The 21,115-nt window shown below is 28.8% G+C and overlaps 1 protein-coding gene across 1 annotated transcript in view; it reads right to left on the reverse strand.

The window, feature by feature from the left end:
- The window catches only part of LOC119599654, a 241,416-nt gene that overhangs the window by 83,511 nt on the left and 136,790 nt on the right, over nucleotides 1-21,115 (reverse strand). The window contains exon 4 of the mRNA XM_037949528.1: nucleotides 5,221-5,403. The gene's annotated coding sequence lies outside the window, so the exon portion shown is untranslated. The remainder of the gene's footprint in view (nucleotides 1-5,220; nucleotides 5,404-21,115) is intronic.

Raw genomic sequence — 21,115 nt, forward strand, 5'->3', positions numbered from 1 at the left:
TACAATCAAAAATAAGTCGAAACTGACTAGAAAAGGAGCACATAAAAGACTCTTTTAAAAGAGTTGCTAAAAAATTCTCATTTCGTTTATAAAATGAAATGTATAAGTCAGGGTTGGCAAATGGAATTTTTAAATTGTACAAAACCGCATAAAAAAATTGTACTTTTTGGATTCCGATTGTAAAAAATCCAATTCCTTTTGAATATATTTTGTTCATTTGTATTAGCACATAGATCAATAAACAAATGCATTTGGCTACCAGATTTGACCATAGACTAGTAGTCTATTAACTACTCTAGTCTATAGGATAGTCGGTAGCTAGTCCAAATACTAGTTCATAGACTAATCCCTAGACTAATTTGTAGATAAAGAGACCATAGGAAAGCCTTAGACTAGTCCAATGTCTAATAAAAAGTACTTTAAACGTCTATTCGAAATAGTATTTAAAAAACCTTCGAAATTCAAATTTAACTAACCCGTTAAAAAATTAATCCTAAAGAAGCAGATATTCTCTTTATTACAAATTATTACTGCTTGTCTAGTTGTAATCTTTTCCAGGTTTCTTAACAATATGAGAGAGTACATATAAACAAGAATTGAATTTTCCTCTTCTGCAGTTTAGTTTACCGCAGTAGGCTATTCTTTGAACTTTGTGCCAGAAGTACAATTTCAGATTATTACTTTAATAAGGAAATGAATTTTAAATTGTACAAAAATGGTCATTCGTGTACCATTGTACTTTTTAGGATTGAATTGTACCAAAGAAAGTACAATTGTACCAATTTTACCAACCCTGGTATAAGTATTTGAGTTTGTGTAATATTTATAAAGAGTAACAAGCTTAAAAATTAATTCCAATTAATTCGAAAATTACTCTAAAACGACCTCTAATTCGACTCACTAATGACCCGAAAAAGATTAAAAAATTATTCGGAACTGATCAGAAGAGGGGCTCATAAAATACTCTAGGGTGCATAGGCTACCAATTTCTTCCGACGAAAGTATCATTTATGATCAGAAAATGAGCGCATATATGATCCTTTTAATCAGGCAGAAGAGTCATAAATGTCTCGAAATTGATTAAAAATTCCAAAAAATGCTAGTTGGGATAATAAATCTAACAATTGAAAGAGTTATATTTCGAGGCAATGTTGTCAACTAGTAATTTTATAACAGTGCTTATTGTGTGAACAAGATAATCTAACACCAAAACTAGCTAATATAAAGTACATTTCTTACTTACTAATTAATATATTTAAACTAAACTTTCCTTCAACTTAATTGATATTCACAGTTTCAATCAAAACTTTCCATTTTTATATAAGGGAAACACTATTTACAGGCAGTACCAATTGTCGGCAGACACATATAAAAGTAAGAACTATTTATTTAATATTTAAAGGAGTTTCATTTCTGTTATTTTTATGGTTTCTAAACAACAGCAACAATAAAACTTTAACAAAAGTTTTTTCTAGCACTTAAAGTAATAAAGAACTAAAATATTTCTGTTTTATTCAGTCTCTTAAACAAATAAGGTTAATTGAAGGCATTGTAGTTGTTGCTGTCTTGATATTTGCCAAATATTAAACAACTTGTGAATAGTAAATTGAAAGCAATTAAAAAGATATGAATTTTTAGTAACAAAAAAAGTTCGTGCCATTTTAACACATAATAAAAAAACCAACACCATATGCAGATTTATTAGAAATGAATTAAAAATTTTGATTTCCATATTTTGCCCAATTTTTGGGCATTTTGGACAATTAGGGAATATGGAAAATAAATTAGCGAATGTTGTAAAAATTTTAATAAGTTTTTAATTACGCGTTAAACTAAATTAAATAATTAAATTGGAATTTATTTTTTAACTTTAATAATACAAATAACAAGTGAAATTTCACTTCAGCTGGCTCTAATAAATTGCTTTTTGTAAATATTTAAATTTTTTCAAAATATTTAATACTTATACATACTTATAAGTCTAAGCCTACTTTATCTACCCACCCCCCAAAAATATTTACTTGACTGTGTTCATTTCTTGCCAAATCAATCAATTTCAAAATCAATTTTACACAATAGAAATCATCTTAAAAAAGTAAAAAGCTTTATTATTTGATTAAAGATAAATTTCCCAAAAAAAAACACAATCGGCTTAAATTTTTCACATTTTTCTTTATATAAATAGAAACAAAATATGTGAGTTGTGGAAATGTTGTAGTTAAGACTTTTTACGAGACAATTTTACTTTTCAGGGAATGATACTGTTATACTACTAAATAAGAAAGAAATACCTTAAAAAACTAAAGCAATTTTGTTTATTTTTAAATGTCTTTTGTCTGATGTAATGGAAACAGAACGAGTAAGAAAATTGAAAATTTAAAATTACACCTTGTTTACCTTTAACAGAAAAACTAAAGGAAAAAGTAAAAAAAAAATGAATGACAGTTGAGCATGTGTAGGCGAAAGTATACGACGATACATCTCAGCAGTTTTTTTAAGTTTACTGTATCCTTTTTAGACCACAACTACTATTACGAATGTTATACTTATATATTAATTCATTGGGAGAGATTTGAAAAGCTGTTACTGTTAGTAAAGTTAGAGGGTCTTTTAAACTTTTCTAAAATGTTCTTTTGATGTTTATTTAACAATAGTTTACGGTTAAACTCCCAGAACTGTTGGGATACTAAACACCAATGTTATGTTGAGAACCTGAAGATCAACAACTAAATAATGGAAAAAAGTACAATTTCTTTCACTTGTTGCCTTTAGAAAATAAAAAAAAAAAAAAGTTCTGTATATTAAATGTGACTGAAAGAAGTTTTCAATACAGCCAACGCACATGTGGGTCAAAAAACAAAAAAAAAAAATACTCGACTCTACCAAATGCATACTTGTGTATTTATACCCCACACCACTATAGTGGGGAGGGTATTATGCGTTTGTGCTGATGTTTGTAACGCACAAAAATTTTGGTCTTACACCCGCCTTAAAGAATCACTTGCTGAATCGATTAAGACATGTCCGTTTGTCCGCCTGGCTGGCTGTTCATGTAAACCTTGTGCTCAAGCTACGGTCCACAATTTTCAACATATTTTGATAAAATTTGGATAAGGACGATGCCCATTGGAAATTATTGAAATCGGTCCATTATTTCACCTAGTCCCCATACAACCTGACCTTCCGATTTGGGGTTTTTAACTCATAATTACGTCAAATATACTACTATCTCTTCAAAAAGTTTTATATAGCCATAAGTGACCAAGCCGATTTTTGTAATGATCGGTCGTCGTTTTACCCTTGCCCCCATACAAATTTCCCCTTAAAAAATATCTTAAACGTTCAAAAAATTGACTTATAATCATTAGTATCGCGATGAAATTCAGCATAACTAAGCTTTATATAAAAATAAATCAATAACTTGCTTAAATATATCGGAATTAAGGTAAAATTCAACATAAAATTTTTTTTACGAAAAATAAATAATTTTTAAAATATACTCTTGGTGTCTCTCATATAGTGGGCCATGCCCGACTATACTTTCCTACTTGTTTTTAATGGGGATATCACTAAGGAATCAAATCCTAAAGATATTATGTAATATTTCAGAATAAAACAGCATATCAATCGGAGAGTCGTGAATTTATATTACATCAGCTTCTCCGATCTGTTGATCAGATCTAAGCTAGATTTTGTACAACTCAAAATAGTTAGAGTAATAAACACTTTAAATTCAAATTAATGAGGAACTTTTGACTTAATGAATACATTCTTTTATAGCTTTGTGTGTGTGTATAAAAGTTTATAGTATGGAGGAACATAAACTCTATATAAATAGGTACATACTGTTTGTTTTTCTTGCATCTTCTCTGCAACGTTTTTCCACTACTTCGTTCATCTCTGATTTTTTTTTTTTTTTTTTGATACATGTCAGATGAGTTGTGTATAAAAATTGTATATTTATGTGAACTTTCAATTTCAAAAGCACAAAGCATAAACATTTCTACCAGTTTATGAAAAACTATACTTAAAAAAATAACATTTCATTTTATTTTTATATATCCAGCAGACAAATTGCAAGGGGAATTTCATCATATAGAAATGAAGTTTTTAAAGTTAAGAAAAATATTATTGTATACTGTAAATATTTAAATACTTGAGATATTTTATTAATGTGGCTTTTTTGAAGTACATACTCAATCTAGTGCTGCACTCATATGTACATACATTAGATCGACTCATAAATAGTAGTGCTTTCTCAAAAATCACATGATGTTAATCAAAATTTTTAGATTTTAGGGATGGCCGTAAATGAGACCGTTTTCCAAAAAATGGTGGTCACCATTTACCATTTAAGGTTAAGAGTCGCTAGACTCATAAAATTTTTCGAATCATCATAATACGATTTTTCTTTCCAGTCGGTCTACTTTGAGTAGGTCTAATGTACATTTTCATAAAGTTCTCGGTTTAAATGTTTTAGTTATACCTACATACTTTTGAGGGTAAATTAAAGTTTTACAAAATGTTACACATTAAGGTGAAAACAATAATTATTAAAATTAACAGGCTTCATTAAAATCCAAAAAAAAGTAAGTTGTTTAACAAAAAACCATATAAATGAGAAGTATTTAAAAGTTTCAGTTAGTTTCATTAGTTTCATTTCAATTAAGATTTAAAAAGAAAAAGAACAACAATAAGTAACGGAAACTTACTAAATAGTTACACTAAAATTGTAATAAAACTTAAATAATATTAATTTTTTTCTTTCTTTCTTATGACTTATAAGTTTGTCTATGGGTCTGTCAGTCAGTATAGAAAAACAAAAACTTTTTTACTTTCAATAAACTTTGTGTTAAACTTAAGTTAAGTCTATTTGTAAACAAACAAACGTCAAATCACAGAAAACTTTCCCATAAGATGAATAAAAACAAATTCATTTGATTGAATTCCTTTGCAGGCACATTTCAAAAACATCTCCTTCCTACATACATACACACATACAAACATCAGTTATAAAAGCCAAACATTTGAATGATTGATGGCAATTAATTAAATTTAATTAATCTTTTATACAAAAATAAACATATACATGCATTCGCACACACACACGTTTCCTTATACTATACTAACTGGTCCAATAATCCTGTTTGAATTTCTTCAAAAATTAGAAACAATAAAATTTCAACATAAAAAAAGTGTAATAAAAAACTTTTTACTTACATTCAATTAAACACATTATTTGCTGTTTTTGTTGTTGATGTTACTATTTGTGTTCTTGTTCCTTTTTACGTTTTTTTATGGGATTTTCTCGGTGAATGTGGAGGAAGACCTAAATGTGGCAAGTTGTAAATGAAAATTTTATCCTGAACGAAATTGAAAACTTTGTGGGAAATTTTCTATAATCTGCAAAAAGATAAGAGAATAAACAAACGAGAAAAAAAATACAATTAGTAAAAAAGAATTAAATGTTTTTTTGCTTAAATGGGTGTGAAATTCATTAAAAACAAAAAAAAAAAAAAAAGAAAATCAAATAAAATATTAAATTGTGTGAAAATTTCAATGACCATTTAATGAAAATAATTGCTTTTATTTTAAAGATTTATGTGAAACCATTTAAATTGAAGACTAATTGTAAATTTAATGTTATTATTAATTGTTGTTAAATTAATGCATTTAACTTTTCTAACAAACAAACAATTAAACTAATGTTGAGCAGTTATTGATTAAAAAAGGGGACCATAATTTAACATCTTTTCGTTGCGCAGCCTTTTTGGGACCCTTTAACCAATTGGCATCATAGAATGATCTTTTCCTTGAAGTAATTATTCCTTTAGTCTGACTTTAGTCTGAATAGTTACTTGTTGTCTAGGTTCTAATGTCAAAGTTGATAATTTATGCTATGGTGATTTATACTGAGACCTCTAACAGCTATCGCTGATCTTTTATTGGAGGTAATCGAGGGATTGCTATTTTACTTAAGGGCTTTGTGTTGATAATCATCTTATTATCACGATTTGGCTTTCTTAGATGGCTATTAAGGATCTGTGTAATTTATACTAGGACCTCTACCAGGATTACCTGGAGGTAATCGAGGGCTTGGTATTTTACTTAAGAGCTTTGTGTTGATCAACGCCTTTTTATTTTAATTTTACTTTCTTAGATGAGGGTTAGTGTACATCAAGGGTCTGTGAGATGGTCATCGTAATCGATCGAAAGCTGACATAAGGTACAGTGCTACTAGTGTTCACAAGTATCTTTTTAGGATTCAATAAATAAATAAATATTGGTAGTTTATTTTCAGTTAACTTGTTTTCCTCCTTCTTTAATTTTTATTAAAAAAATTCAATTGTCTTAATTACCTTATTGTTTTAAAACTTATTTTACTAATTTAATTAATTTTTTAATTGAATAAATTAAGCTTTTAATTGGTTTTTTGCTTTGAAACTTTCATTTTATAATTTCTTCGTTTATGACACAAAGAATGTTTATAATTCCTAAATAGTCAATAATATTTTAGGCAGAAGAAGTTCAAGTTTCATTACTTACAAAGTTTTAACCAAACTGTTTAATGTATTTGATTAATAAATAAATAAATATTTAATTTATTCAATTAATGAAAAAAAGGTTTCTGGGAAAAATAAGTTCAATTAACGATATACGATTTGTTAAATCAATATTGTTATTAGAGTTTGGGAATTCCCGGACTTTTCAATTTTCTGAGAAACGGGAAAGAAAAAATTAATTTACTGTGATTCCCGGGAATACCGGGAATTTATATAAAACTTAATTTTGAACTCTAATAACGACATCTTTTAACAAAAACAGACTACTTTTTTATAAATTTAGCGATATCTAAAATATTCTCTCTTTTGAGACAAATCAAACCATTTTATTTAATTTTGCCAACGAAAAATTTTAAACATACATATGTACTTATTTAAATCAAGCCTGTAGGGTACTACATGATCTCAATATTCGCGGCAACATAGAAATATTCTTCCACTAAGAATATTCGAAAGAATGATCTGTATTTGTCTTTGTTTGGATCCCTGTACATAGCGGCTTTTATGGAAATGAACAGGCAGATGAGTTTGCTAAGTAGAACGGGATCAGCTCTTGATATCTCCAACGCCGTTTCAATAGCAACTCCGTTAGGTATTATAAAGAGAAAAAATGTCCAGCTATTGAGATAACTCAAGCACTTTCCACAGACGTTGGCTTTAGAAATTCATTCATTTCAAAATGTTTGGTTCTATTTGTACTTGCTTCAAGTTGGGCTTTACATAGATTGATAGTTTTTAATTAAGGATTTTTTTCATTTCCTTCTGCACTATTAATGATGTTTTGTAATTTGATTTAAAAAAAAATCCCGTTTTTACGGGAATGATTAAAAAAATTTCCCGGGAAATCCCGACAAACTTTTCCCGAGAATTCCCGGACGGGATTTCCCGAACCCCAAACTCTAATTGTTATCCACAAGGATCCAAAGTTGTGAGTTTCAAGTGCATGAATTTTTTTGCAAATGTTATATTTCTAGTGTTGTAATTACAATTATTTTGTTAATATTTTTAGCATATTGTTGTGCCAAACCTGCATAGAATATTTAATTAGCATACACACTCCAAAGCTTACACTTAATGATTTTGAACAACAAGTAGTACATAACTGCAATAAAAATAATACAAAATTAAAACTAAATGAATAAATTTAATCCTCATATGAATCTATGAAGAGTTGAGTATAAAACCCCATAAAGGGACAGAGTGTTAAACACATACCTTTAGGAATGTACATATATATGCGCACAATAACAATAAGATGGTCAGTAGATACGAATATTAAACGAAAATTTCAGTGAAAATAAGCAGACAATTAGGCAAATACGTATGAGTGAGTAATGACTTCCAATTTCATAAACACTTGCAACATTACAGATGTTTTGTACACAGATAAATACTAGCCATATCTTTATTAACACTCGTGTGTTTATGTGTATGTATGTATGTTTGCATTACAACATTTCAGAGTACATATTTGACTACTGCTCAGCTCAGCTTATCGTATTCATTGGGTGTGCTGTTTGCTCCTTTGTGACTGACTGACTGTGGCTCCATTTGAAACTTCAAAACAATGACAAGTGTACAAATGATGCATTTGAATTTAAGGGTGTGTGAACCTATGAGTGTATGAATGTATTTGTCTGACATCTGACGTATTCACTGATCTTGTTTAGGTTTTAAATGAATTTATTATACAAACAACAACAACAACAACAACAACAACGACAACATTCCCCATTATTTTTGTTTATTTATATTATTTGTACTTTTATTTATTATACAAAAATAAAAAGTTGATATGAAGTAGTACGTGTACTAATGTATTTTATCCCTCTTTTTATATTTAATGGTTTTTGTTGCTGTCGTTATTATTTGTAGGTAAAAATAATACTAATAAAAAGCACAAATAGTGCAACTGTATGTATGTAAATAAGGTACATACATAAATTATATGACTAACAAGAGATATATCGTATTTACATGCACCCGACTGCACATAACAATTTTTTATTTACTTCTGAGAGAATCTGCTCTATTCGGGAAATTACGTTTTAGCGTTTATTTCTTAAATCAAAATGTTGTTTATAGACAACTGACGACGAAATGAAAGATCTGGGAGATTTGTAAAATAGTTTTGTTTCAATGTATTACGAGTTGTCTCCCTTAATAAAATTCTGCCAAATGAACAGTCAAATTTTTTATATATATTTTTTTTCAAATTCATGATTCATGAAACGTTGCAAACTTTCACAAATGAGAAAATTAATTGCTTAACTGAGAACCCAAAATGTCGTTAATAAGTACCTTTAACTTCGTTTAAAGTTAGTATACAAACTAAAGTTGAAATTAAAGCAAACACCAATTTCACAGAATAGCTCATTATTTGTCGACTTATTTATGTAAATAATTATTTTTTCATTCAACTAATTTTTCATTTCCCATGTGCAAATAACGTGTGTGCATGAGTAAGTGTTTATGTGTGTATTTAGCTGCTCCGTATAGATTACAAACAGGATTGCATACAATATTGGTGTGGCATGTATGTATGCGAGTGCTGCAACTGTAACACGAATGCCTTTGACTAAATGGTCCTTTTATATTTGTTCAGTGTAATTTCTGTTTGCCTATTCATTTGTATGAGGTTTGTGTTGATGTGTAAGCCCATGCATATTTTGTAGATTCAGGTCTATAACGACCTGCCTGCCTGCCTTTCATGTCAAGTCAGACATTTTAGACACATTTTTCAATGGCAGACATAGAATATTTTCATGTTTGTTTTCGTTATTTGTTAATTTTTCCCCATTTTTTTCTTTTGCAATTTTGTTTCTAGACTGATTTTTAAGTTCACAAAATTTTTAACATTTACATGTCGGTTTACAAAGCTTACATCTACATTCATCCAGAAATGTTAAAATTGTTTATATTTTTTATTTCGTTTGTTTGGTATTTTTATTTTCCCTGGTGTTGTTGTAAATGAAACTGAATTGAACTGAACTGACATTTAACGAAGTGTTAAATTTATGCATAAAAAATTTATAAACTTTTAGTCGATTTTAATTTTGTTTATTATATTCTAAAAAAAAGTTTTATGCGGCAACACAATGTCATATTGCTTAAGAGTGACAAATTTATTAATTTGTAACATTTTGCTAAAATAAATACTTTTGTTCCTAAACGTTACAGTGCGTTGGTGGTTATGTTTGACTTGTCTGCCATTTTATCGGATTTGTTTACAATTCTAGCGCATATTATTTATCGTTATTTTATGTCTAGTATTTACATAAATTTTTTTAGAGCAATATTGTGTACCCCTACACCACTGTAGGTGGTGAATTTTAAGTTGAATTTAGAAAATGTTTTAATGTAATTCCCATACAATAGTAGTGAAAGTTGTAATTGAAAACACTCCATGCTTTAGATTAAACGTAACTACTTTTTTCATAAAATTTACGAAAATTTCGTATATATTACGAAATATTAGTTGATCAAAATTTGTAATATGATTTTTCATATATATTAGGAAACAATGTTTAATTTTACAAAAATTATTTCTTTAAGGCATGTGACATTTTCGTGGTACGAAACTACGAAGCATTTTATACAATATACGACATTTTTCGTACAAGTATGGATTATTTTCAGTGTAGGGTGGTTGGAAACAAACAACTGTTTTTTTTTCTTATGGAATTAATGGTGGAAATGATTGTCTGCATAAATGATAACATATTTTCCTGGAACTTAATAAGTTACATTATTTTTTTTTTAATAATTTAAATTAGAAATTTATGAAAACCTCTTAACAAGCCCATGTTTTATTTATGAATTCTACGTGTCGTTTCGTTTATTGGAGACAAAGTCAAGGACAAATGACTTTATCTCCCACGTAATTTAAAAAAATACTTTGGTTTGTAGACAGCCTTTGTGGCATGTATCTATTTTTAAAGGTCAATAAAATGAGAATTCATTAAATATTATTTTGTCATCGTATACATTATTTATGTAGGGAACATGACAACTTCTGTAATATTTGTGACATAATGGATAACAAAAATAAATTAATAGCTTAATCTTTAAAAAAATCTAGATAATAACTTTCATAAATAAACAATATATGACACTTCCTTACAACCCGCTGATTTTGTACTGCTGGGAAGGCACTTTTTTTTGGTAATGGTTGCTTGTTAAAAGGTCAGTGAAATTGTTAAATTTTAAACAAATAATATTATGAACTAAAAGCATTATTTGTCTTTGTCGTAGCTTTTTTATATCATGTTGATATTCTAATTTATTTCATTTTTGTTATTTTTCACACAAATTGTACTTTTTTTGCAAATGACCTTCGTGTAATTTATTTATGATTAAACAATTTTACAAGGCATTACATAATATTAGTTGGTTATTTAGTCGGTTATTTTTTTGCTCCATTTAACAATTATTTTATTTTTTTTTGTAATTTAATTCAAAAGTTACTGACATTCAGTTGCGAATAACATGACATATTTTGCGTGAAACATGCAAATGTTTTGGTGTTGTTTTCTTATAAACAGAAAAACAAAATTAACTAAATTGAAAACAAATTTACACTCATTCATTCAAACAAATAAAATACAAACATTTAGGTTTTTTTAAAAAACAACTCACGATAATAATAAAGTTAGTTAATTAATTATCGCTCACATATGTATGTATGTATGTACACTGAAAATAATGCATGCTTAACTTTACGAAACAAATTTTTCGTAATATTTACGAAAATTTCGTTTATAATACGAAATATTATTTAATCAAACCCTTTTCTAATTTTACGAAAGTACGAAAACCATTTGTAATATCTTTTTCGTAAATATAAAAGAAATTAAACATAATAGGAATTATTTTCGTAACATAAAAGAAAAAGATTCGTGTGGTTGATAATTTTAAAATTAACAAAAATGTTTGTTTAAATAAATATTTCGTAAATTTCTCCATATTTATTCTAAATTAACATTTTAAATTTTCTAAAATCATTTTGCATTATACTAAAATACATATTTTGTAGAATTTCGTACAATGTACGAAATTTTTTCGTATATATTAGACATGGATTATTTTCAGTGTAGAAATATGTACATAAAATCGTTAGTTGACAGAGAATGTCCCTGCAATTCGGAGAGTCTATTCCGAATTAAAAACAAATAAGAAGTTATAGTCGGGCAAGGCCGACCATATAATATCCTTTGTATAGGGGCTAGGGTCCGTATCATCAAAAAATTCATCAGGGTCATGGAGGCTAGTATATAACTTGGTTTTGCTGCTTTTTGTCGAGATACGAGTATATTGATCAGAATTATGAACTTAAAAGTCCTATTCGGGGGGTTTAGTTGTATGGGGGCTCGATCAATATTAGACCGATGTTACCCATTTTCAATAGGATTCGTCTCTAATACAATAGAAGATCATGTGCAAAATTTCATTGAATTGTCTTCAAAATTGCGAGCTGTACTGTGATTACAAGCCCTTTTCAGGGGTTCAGTTGTATGGTGGCTAGGTGAAGTAATGAACCGATCATAACCATTTTCAATAGGCTTCGTCACTGAGGCAATAGAAGATCGTTTACCAAATTTCATTGAATTATCTTCAAAATTGCGACCTGTAGTTTGATTACAAAGTTTACATGGACGGACGGACATAGCTAAATCGACTCAGAAAATGATTCCGATTGGTATACTTTAAAGTGGGTTTAGAATCAATATCATTGTGCGTTACAAACATCAGCACAAATCTATTATAAAGTAGTGTAGGGTATAATTAATATTCATCTGTTAGTATTACCCTACTTGCCCAGGACTACATAGTTATTTTAACACTTTTTCTGGGAGAAAATAAAAAAATCACTTAAATTACAAATCGACAATTAGCCATACAATAGATTGCCTCTGATGGGTAAAATGACTATAGTCAAAGTGCATCACAGAGAAAACGTGCATCACTCTAAACAACTTCCATTATGTATTACAGTAACGATCCAAAAATATATACAAAATTCGGATCAAACGAATACATAATTAGACCAATTTAGGAAAACGACTACAGTCTAAAAGCTTTGCCTTGATTTCTTAGAGAACTGCAGGGTCATAAAGTTGTTTGAAATTTTCGTGTACATACATTGCTTTTTTGCTAAAACTGAAATTTAATTAAATTTTTTGTTTTTTAATTTTTAATCGAATTTTGCAAGAAAAATAATTCATTTATTTGTTTATTCTATCGTTAATATCAACAGCATAGTGAAAATGTTTTAATATATTTTATATAGTGTTGATAAAAAAATAATAAACAAAAATCCATTAAATATTCCAAAATCATTCAATTGTAAGAAAGATGATCTTAAAACAAAAATTTTTTTATGCACCATAAAAATATCGTCATGACAACATAAATCTCGTAAATGTTTTGTGTTTTTCTCATAAGTGTGAGCATATATTTTTAAAAGATGAAAAATACCACAATATTATTTTTATATATATTTTTTAAAAATACACTCACTCAAACCCATGTAAATAATGTTTGTATGAATTTTTCTATATGGATGAAATAAAATTTAAAACAGTATGTGTATAGCGCTGAACTTTGGCAGACGTTGTCCAACCTTAGGTTCGTGTCAATTCTTTTCTTAAATCCTAATAAAATATTCAAACAGATTTCTGTATTAGGAGTGTCATAGTGTCCCTTATTATGACCTGTCACCCCTTAAATGTCAAATTTAATAGCCTGGTAAATTGGCTGATCTTTCTACTATAACCATCTTAGCTTTTCTTTAAGATTGTACATCATTGCAAACAAACGCAATTTATGTTCTTGAAAACATTTTGCTTCTTATCTCAACTCTGCACAGAAATTCTTTGCTGGTTGGAACGTACATACCCAGCGAAAGCTTACATTGAAAAGTAATGATTTAAAAAGCTGAAAAAAACACTTTTCATAGCTTCTTCATTAGAATTTTAACTTATTATTTTAACACGGATATTAGAAGCAAGTACTTATTACGCTCGCTTACAAATAACTACTTAAATAAGTACTTGCAAATAAGGATTTAAAAAGTTGTTTTTGTTTTAAAACAAAAAATTGCTCACACAGAATGCGGACCTGGGCTTCTTGTTCGCTGTCGTACTTACAAATAATAATGGCTTTCATACAGAAAAACTATTTTCTTTCTGTGTGTGTAAAAGTCAAGAAACCCCAAAACTCTAAATAAGGTACTTACGTATCTGATTATATGTATGTAAGACATTATAAGAGTAGTAATACATACGGTAAGTAGTAGTCATTGAAAAGTAAGTGATTGTGTAAGTATTAGCTATTATTGAGTTTTTGCTGGGTACTTCCTCTTGTATATTTTTATATTTGTGTTTCACAATTGCAATTTCTATTAAATATTTTGGTTGAATGGAACCAGTAGCAGCAGCAGCTTTTCATAAATGCATACATATTGTTATGTTGCAATTTTTTTTCTTGTCTGCTGCAACCAGGAAATACAGTTTCAAGAAATAAAAATATACCAACAAATTTTAAATCTTTTTGCAGTAAAAATTCTTTTGTAAAAGTGCAGAAAAATACTTTAGCGTAGCTTCAAAGAACTTTATTTTAAAACATTTTTAAAGCAATAAAAAAAAATTATTAAATTTTCATTGCAATGTGAAATTTATGTACAAAGCAATATAAAATTATAATCGATCCTTTTTTCACTTTTAACATGAATATTACAACTACTAAAAATTTGTTACCAAATTAATATAAAACATCAGATAATTAGGTTAAATAGTTGCAACAAATTTTCTGCAGTGAAAATTAAAAAAAAAAACCGAATTAAAAGTACTGAATGTAAGTACAATGATTGTAAATCATCAGCATGAAATGTATTTTGGTTGATTGTGGTACTGTCTACAAAATGTTGCACAATATTTCAAGTCAAAATACTGTAAAACTTAAGGAATTTAATGCAACATAATTAACAAAAATAACCCCGAATGCTGTAAAATTAGCTGGCTAATGGTACAAATATTTTCAACTCCATTTCTAAATGTATACAACATACTAAAACAGTTGTCTGATAAATATAAGGTACATCATTAAAAGAAGTAAAAGTGTAGTAAAGATTTCTACACTGAAAATATACATATACGAAAAATGTCGTACATTGTACGAAAGCTTCGTTGTTTCGCACCACGAAATTGTTTCGTAATATATACGATATTCATTTAAATGTACGAAAAATATATTACAAAAGGTTTTCGTACATTCGTTAAATTAGAAAGGGGTTTGATTAATTACTATTTCGTATTATGCACGAAACTTTCGTAAATATTAGGAAAAAAAATAGGTTACGAAATTTTTTCAGTAAAGTTAAGCATGGATTTTTTTCAGTGTACATTTATTTAAGCCAATCTTGCAATTCACAATTGATGTTTTTTAATTAAAATTACAAATATTTTAAATAGGCACGAAAACACACTGATTGTGAGCAAATATTTTTATACCCTACACCACTATAGTGGGGAGGCTATTATGCGTTTGTGGTGATATTTGTAACGCAGAAAAATATTGATCCTATACCCACTTTAAAGTACACCGATCGACTCAGAATCACTTTCTGAGTCAGAATCACATGTCAATCAGTCGGTCCGGCTAGCTGGCTGTCCATGTAAACCTTGTACGCAAGCTGGTTGAAATCGATCCATTATTTCACCTATCCCCCATACAAGCTGACCTTCCGATTTGGGATTTAACTACGTCAAATATACTTCTATCTCTCCAAAAAGTTTTATATAGACATAAATAACCATGCCGATTTTTGTAATGATCGGCCGTCGTTTGACCCTAGCCCCCATACAAACCCCCCATATTTGACCCTAACTCCCATATAAAGACTCTTTTAGAATTGTATTCCATCAATAAATTGCTTAAATACATCGGAATTAAGGTAAAATTCAACATAAACGTTTCTTAATGAAATATATAAAAATGTTTAAAATATACTCTTGGTTTACATTTCTACTTGTTGTAAATGTTTTTTGTACATATGTACATACGAACCCTAATTAGCATAACGTACCATCATCTGAAGAAATTATCTTCAGCGCATTTAATATGCAACAACTTCCCATACAACCTACGCGTACATTTTTGCTTATTTTGGTAAAATTGCATTTATTTTAAGAGCATGACTCTTCTTCATTTCCACCGAAAACAGAGAAAACACACAAATAAAAATAAATTTCAACTGAATTTTTCCGTTTGTGTCTCTGTGTTTTTGCCACAAAGGTCATTAACTTGACTTTGAGCCCACAATGGCTTTTACTTTAAACCATTCGCGTTTATATACAAGTGAGTGCAGTTGTACAGTAAATGCAGTGCGTGGCATTCATGAGCTCACTCACCAAGTCAGTAGAATTATGTTTAGTGTAGTAGGTACACTAACACACAAATATATTTATACACATAAAATAAAAAAAAATCAAATAAATCTAAAAGAATAAATTTGTGCAAAACAAACAAAAATAAATATTTAAAAAAAAAATCTTTTAATGTTTGTTGTTGGCTGCAAGCAGTACGGACTAAGTAAATGCATGAGTAAAAGTCGACATTGTGAAAAAATGGGAAAAATTAAAATAAATAAAAATATTTTATTTTTCTTTCTTAAATATGTATTTATGCCCGTTTGCATTAAAGTGTGTCTGAGTAAATGTTTATTTATGCGGCAAAACATTGGTTTAATGCATATACGCAGCAAAAACATACATATGTACATTTTATTTATATAAAAAAGCATATAATCTTAAAAAATATATAAATATATATACATGCAACATACATGTATTAAACATTAAGTATAAACATTTCCATGGACAAAACTATACCAAATAAGAATGCTTGGCCTAAATGGTAAATGAATTTTTGTCTTTTTTTTTGGTTTAGGTTTTACAAAACTTAAACCACACAAAAAAATATTAAATTATTTGTATACACATGTGTTGAGATTCTTTCTAACCATGTTTGGTTCTCATACTTTTTTACGGATTCTATTGCTGTGTTGCTACAAGTACCCATGTTGCATGTACAAATGTCGGCTTTCTGTTGGTTGTGGTTGTAATTTTGTAGCTCCTATTTTGGAATTTATTTAGATACAAACAAGATTTTCCATATGCAGACTTAAGTTGTTGCTTTTGTTTTCATGTCGCTGTTATATGTATCTCTTGTTATCGTAAAATTGGCATCAGAATAAACTTTGAAGGCAACAAAACACTGCTTAGAAGGATTTTTCTTTTTTTTTGTGTACAGAAATGGCCATCAAGCTAAACATAAGGTACGAGATATTGTATAAATATACTTTCAACTTGTATGTCCAAATACATATTGTATACGGAGTTCTTTGCAAGTACACGCAGAGAAATAACATGGTTCAACATGGTTACTATTACGGTGGTGTGTCATAATGTCCATAGACCTTATGACAATGACAATTTAAAAAGTGTCACAATGTCCAAGAGCAATGCGACAGAAAGTCCATGGATTTCAAAGAGTCCATTTATCAAAAAAAGGCTTATTTTAGCGAAGACGGTATTCGAAATAATGTCCATGGACATTATGTCGCTTTAAGGTGTGTCATAAGGTCTATGGACATTATGACACGTCACCCTATAACTACGCCATGTTTACTGGAACAATATATTGTTTTCAAAAACATTTTTTTGGTGGCGTGTCATAGGGCCCAGTGACTGTCCATGAACGTTATGGCATATTAAATTGAGTCATAGTGTCCATGGACTTTATGACAATTTTTAAAGTGTCACAATGTCTATGAGCATGGATTTCAAAGAGTCCATTTATCAAAAAAAGGCTTATTTTAGCGAAGACGGTATTCGAAATTCCCCAGAGTTTGAAAACGCTGCGCCCGGCCGAAGGCGGGCTATCCAAGACACTTTTTAAAAGGAATCCAAAATGCAACATACACCAAATTTAGGAGCAATTCTTTTTGGGATAAGTGTGTCCCTTTCTTAAAAAAGTGACAGAATGTCCATGGACATTATGTCGCTTTAAGGTGTGTCATAAGGTCTATGGACATTATGACACGTAACCCTATAACTACGCCATGTTTACTGGAACAATATATTGTTTTCAAAAACATTTTTTTGGTGGCGTGTCATAGGGCCCAGTGACTGTCCATGAACGTTATGGCATATTAAATTGAGTCATAGTGTCCATGGACTTTATGACAATTTTTAAAGTGTCACAATGTCTATGAGCATGGATTTCAAAGTGTCCATTTATCCAAAAAAGGCTAATTTAACGAAGCCTGTATTCGAAATACCCCAGAGTTTATTACCCCTGCGGTCGAAGGCCAGCTATCCAGGAAACTTGTTTAAAAGAATCCAAATTGCAACATACAATAAATTTAGGGGCATTTCTTTTCGAGATAAGAGTGTCCCTTTCCTAAATTCTAAACAAATGTCAATGGACACATTTAAGAATTGTCATAACGTACATGTACACTTTGACACTTTTTGCAGTGTTATAACGTCCATGAACATTATGACACGCCATCTTTTTTACTTTTTTTAGAAATTGTAATTTGTTATGATTTCGATACATTTTGATCACATTGGATCATAATATGATCAAGTATCATATTAGATCATAATATGATCAAGTATTAAATTTGTTCCAAGAACGATAATATGTTTAGACTACAATCATAATTTTAACCATAACATATTGCTATTAGAACATGGTTACCACAACCATGTTTTTTCTCTGCGTGTACATACATACCACATATTTATGTATATTTATACAAAAAGATTTTAAAATGTGAGTCACATCTCTGAATTTTGGTTTTTGTCATTTAAACGTACATATTTTTTTCTAACGTTTAAACATTATCTCGTTAGTAATAAACATTGTTTTTATACAAAAATGGTCATAAAGTTGTGATCAACTTATAGCAATATCAATTAACCATCGAACATGAGGCCGCAGACATGCTGCATTAAACCACAAATCCACTATATCACACAGTCTTGTCCACTACTTAAGGATCGTCTGCATGGAACCGGGACAGCTGATTTTAAATTTTTAGAAATTTGTATTTAAATACTATTCGCTTTGACCTAAGGAAATATTCCAAGCAAAAACTTGGTAATGGCCCAGAAAAAACCAGGTAATGGCTTTCAATTGTAATTACTTACCTAACAACATACTTTTCACTGACTACTACGTATGTTCTGGATTCCATAGAAGTAGTCTAATAAGGTCATACCAATAATGTATTATATAAATACTTTCTAATTCATTAGTCATCTTGACAGTGAAGATATAGATACGTTTTTTTCATGTGATTTACAATGACTACTTTTTCTAATTACTTGTAATCGTTTGTGGTAAGTAATTGCCCTCAATGATGCCACCGTATTAAAATAATGACTTAAAATAATAACTATTGTGTAAGTAAATTTTAGAATTTTAACCCTTACATGGTAATGCAAGTTTTTACTGGGGACTTTCAGTTGTAAATACTTACCAATAGTAAGTACTTGCCTCCAATGACATCACCATGTTAAAATAATGACTTAAAATGCTATTGTGTAAGAAAATTGTAGCATTTTAACTCCTTACATAGTAATGAAACTTTTTGCTGGGTTGGTTTTAAAGAAAAAAAACTTCAATAACTTTCTGCCATTTTTCAGACCACAACTGTAATTGTGTAAGAAATCTTTGAAGTTCCCATGTTTATTTTAAGATGATTATGTTTTAGTTTTTGTTGCTCAGCATTGAAAATTATTTGTCGTGACAGTTTTTGTGTTTAATCCTTATTAGTTGATACAATAAGTCTACCACAACAGTAGCACCAACAACATCATCATTATCTATAAAGATTTTGGTTTTTTGTAATACTAAAATATTAAAAAAAGTTTTGTTTTTTTCAGACTTTTAAACATGCATGTTTTCCAACATGTTCTTGATGGTATGTTTCCTTTTGTTTTTTTCATATCGTTCTTCCAACCATAATACATACGCTGCAGGAGCAGTAATGTAAGTTGAGGATTTCCATAAAAATCTTATGACTCTATTGAAGTTTTCTGTAGAGTATTCTCTAATATTATTTTTAAAAATTTTTTTTTGCTTGTTGTTGATGCCATTTTTTGTCATTTTAATCTTTGTCGTCGTTTCTATTTTCATTTAACAGAATTGCAAACATAAATCTTTATTTTGTGCTCTTTTTGTGTGTTTGTAGAATTGATTGTAAGCGTTTGTGTTATTTTTACTTTTTTCATCTTGTTGAGATACTTTTTTTGCTTTGTCCCCATCTTAAGAGTTGAAATAATAAATGTTTTTGTTTGTTTGTTTCTTTATTTCTGCTAGAAGTATTTTTTGTTGTTAGTTGGCTTGTTAACTTATTTATCTTTCTATAAGGCTGGCAAAATCGTAATAGCAATATTTAGCCATACATAAAAAAAGATACAGATACATGGCATGTTCTATGTACGTGAACGTACGATTTTTATATTTATGGCTTTTCTAACTGCATCTAAGTAAATATAATGTACATGCATATAAAGATACATATGTATGTATGTAAGTACATATGTATAAGTAATTATTTGTGTTTGTGTGTGGGATAATGTATCCAAGTATTTTATATGATTCTGTATATATGTATGTCTCTTCCTTCTCATATTGTTTATCTATTCATAAATTTTAATTGGCTTTTTCAAACACTTTTTAATAAGGGAATAAACAAACAACATGTTGCAAGTACTAGGACTGCTCTTAAAAATTCTTTGTTTTGAAGGAGTTCGATTTGTTTTATTTTTATATTTAACCCCTAATAAATCATTTGAGTCTATCGTTGGGTTAGAGTTCAAACATTTTACATTACAGTGAGCTGTCACTTTAACATGGTGATATAATAGCAGGCATCAATTAACATGTTTTAGGAACCCTTTGACAGTGAACTAGCTCCAAATTTGGATACATTTATTCAAATTTGACGGTTTCATTGAATAAACGTTCTACCCAAAACAAATTTATTTTTCCAAGGATAAGCCTAATATATAGTACAATCATTTGAACTTACGTATGAGTATTATATAAATTGTTATTGGATTTATATTTTCTAGGAAATAATAAAAGATTTTTATCTCAGTTTCAGTAAAAAAACTATATTGTCAAATACTTAATCCAATAATATGTTTTTTTTTTTTTTGCAGTAAGTTTATTGCAAATAAATTAGATGTTACATATTCTATTTTTTTACAATATAGGGTTCAGGCTCAATCTTTTTTGACGCAAATAAAAATGCATATTCTAAGGTAAAATATGAAATTTTAACTAAACTATCATTTATCCAAAAAAAAAAATTTAATACTTATATTACAATTATGAAATGAAGCATATTTTTATGACCAAATACATATAAGATGTGTGTTCTCGAATTATGAGTATGTTTTAAAATTTTTTTTGAAAACTGATTTATAAGGTTTTAAAAAATAAATTTTGTAATTTTTTACAAATGTAGAAAT

This window comes from Lucilia sericata, unplaced genomic scaffold (genome assembly GCF_015586225.1).
Source record: "Lucilia sericata isolate MDLA Ls3-8-SP2 unplaced genomic scaffold, ASM1558622v1 Contig000003F_arrow, whole genome shotgun sequence".
NCBI lineage: Eukaryota > Metazoa > Arthropoda > Insecta > Diptera > Calliphoridae > Lucilia > Lucilia sericata.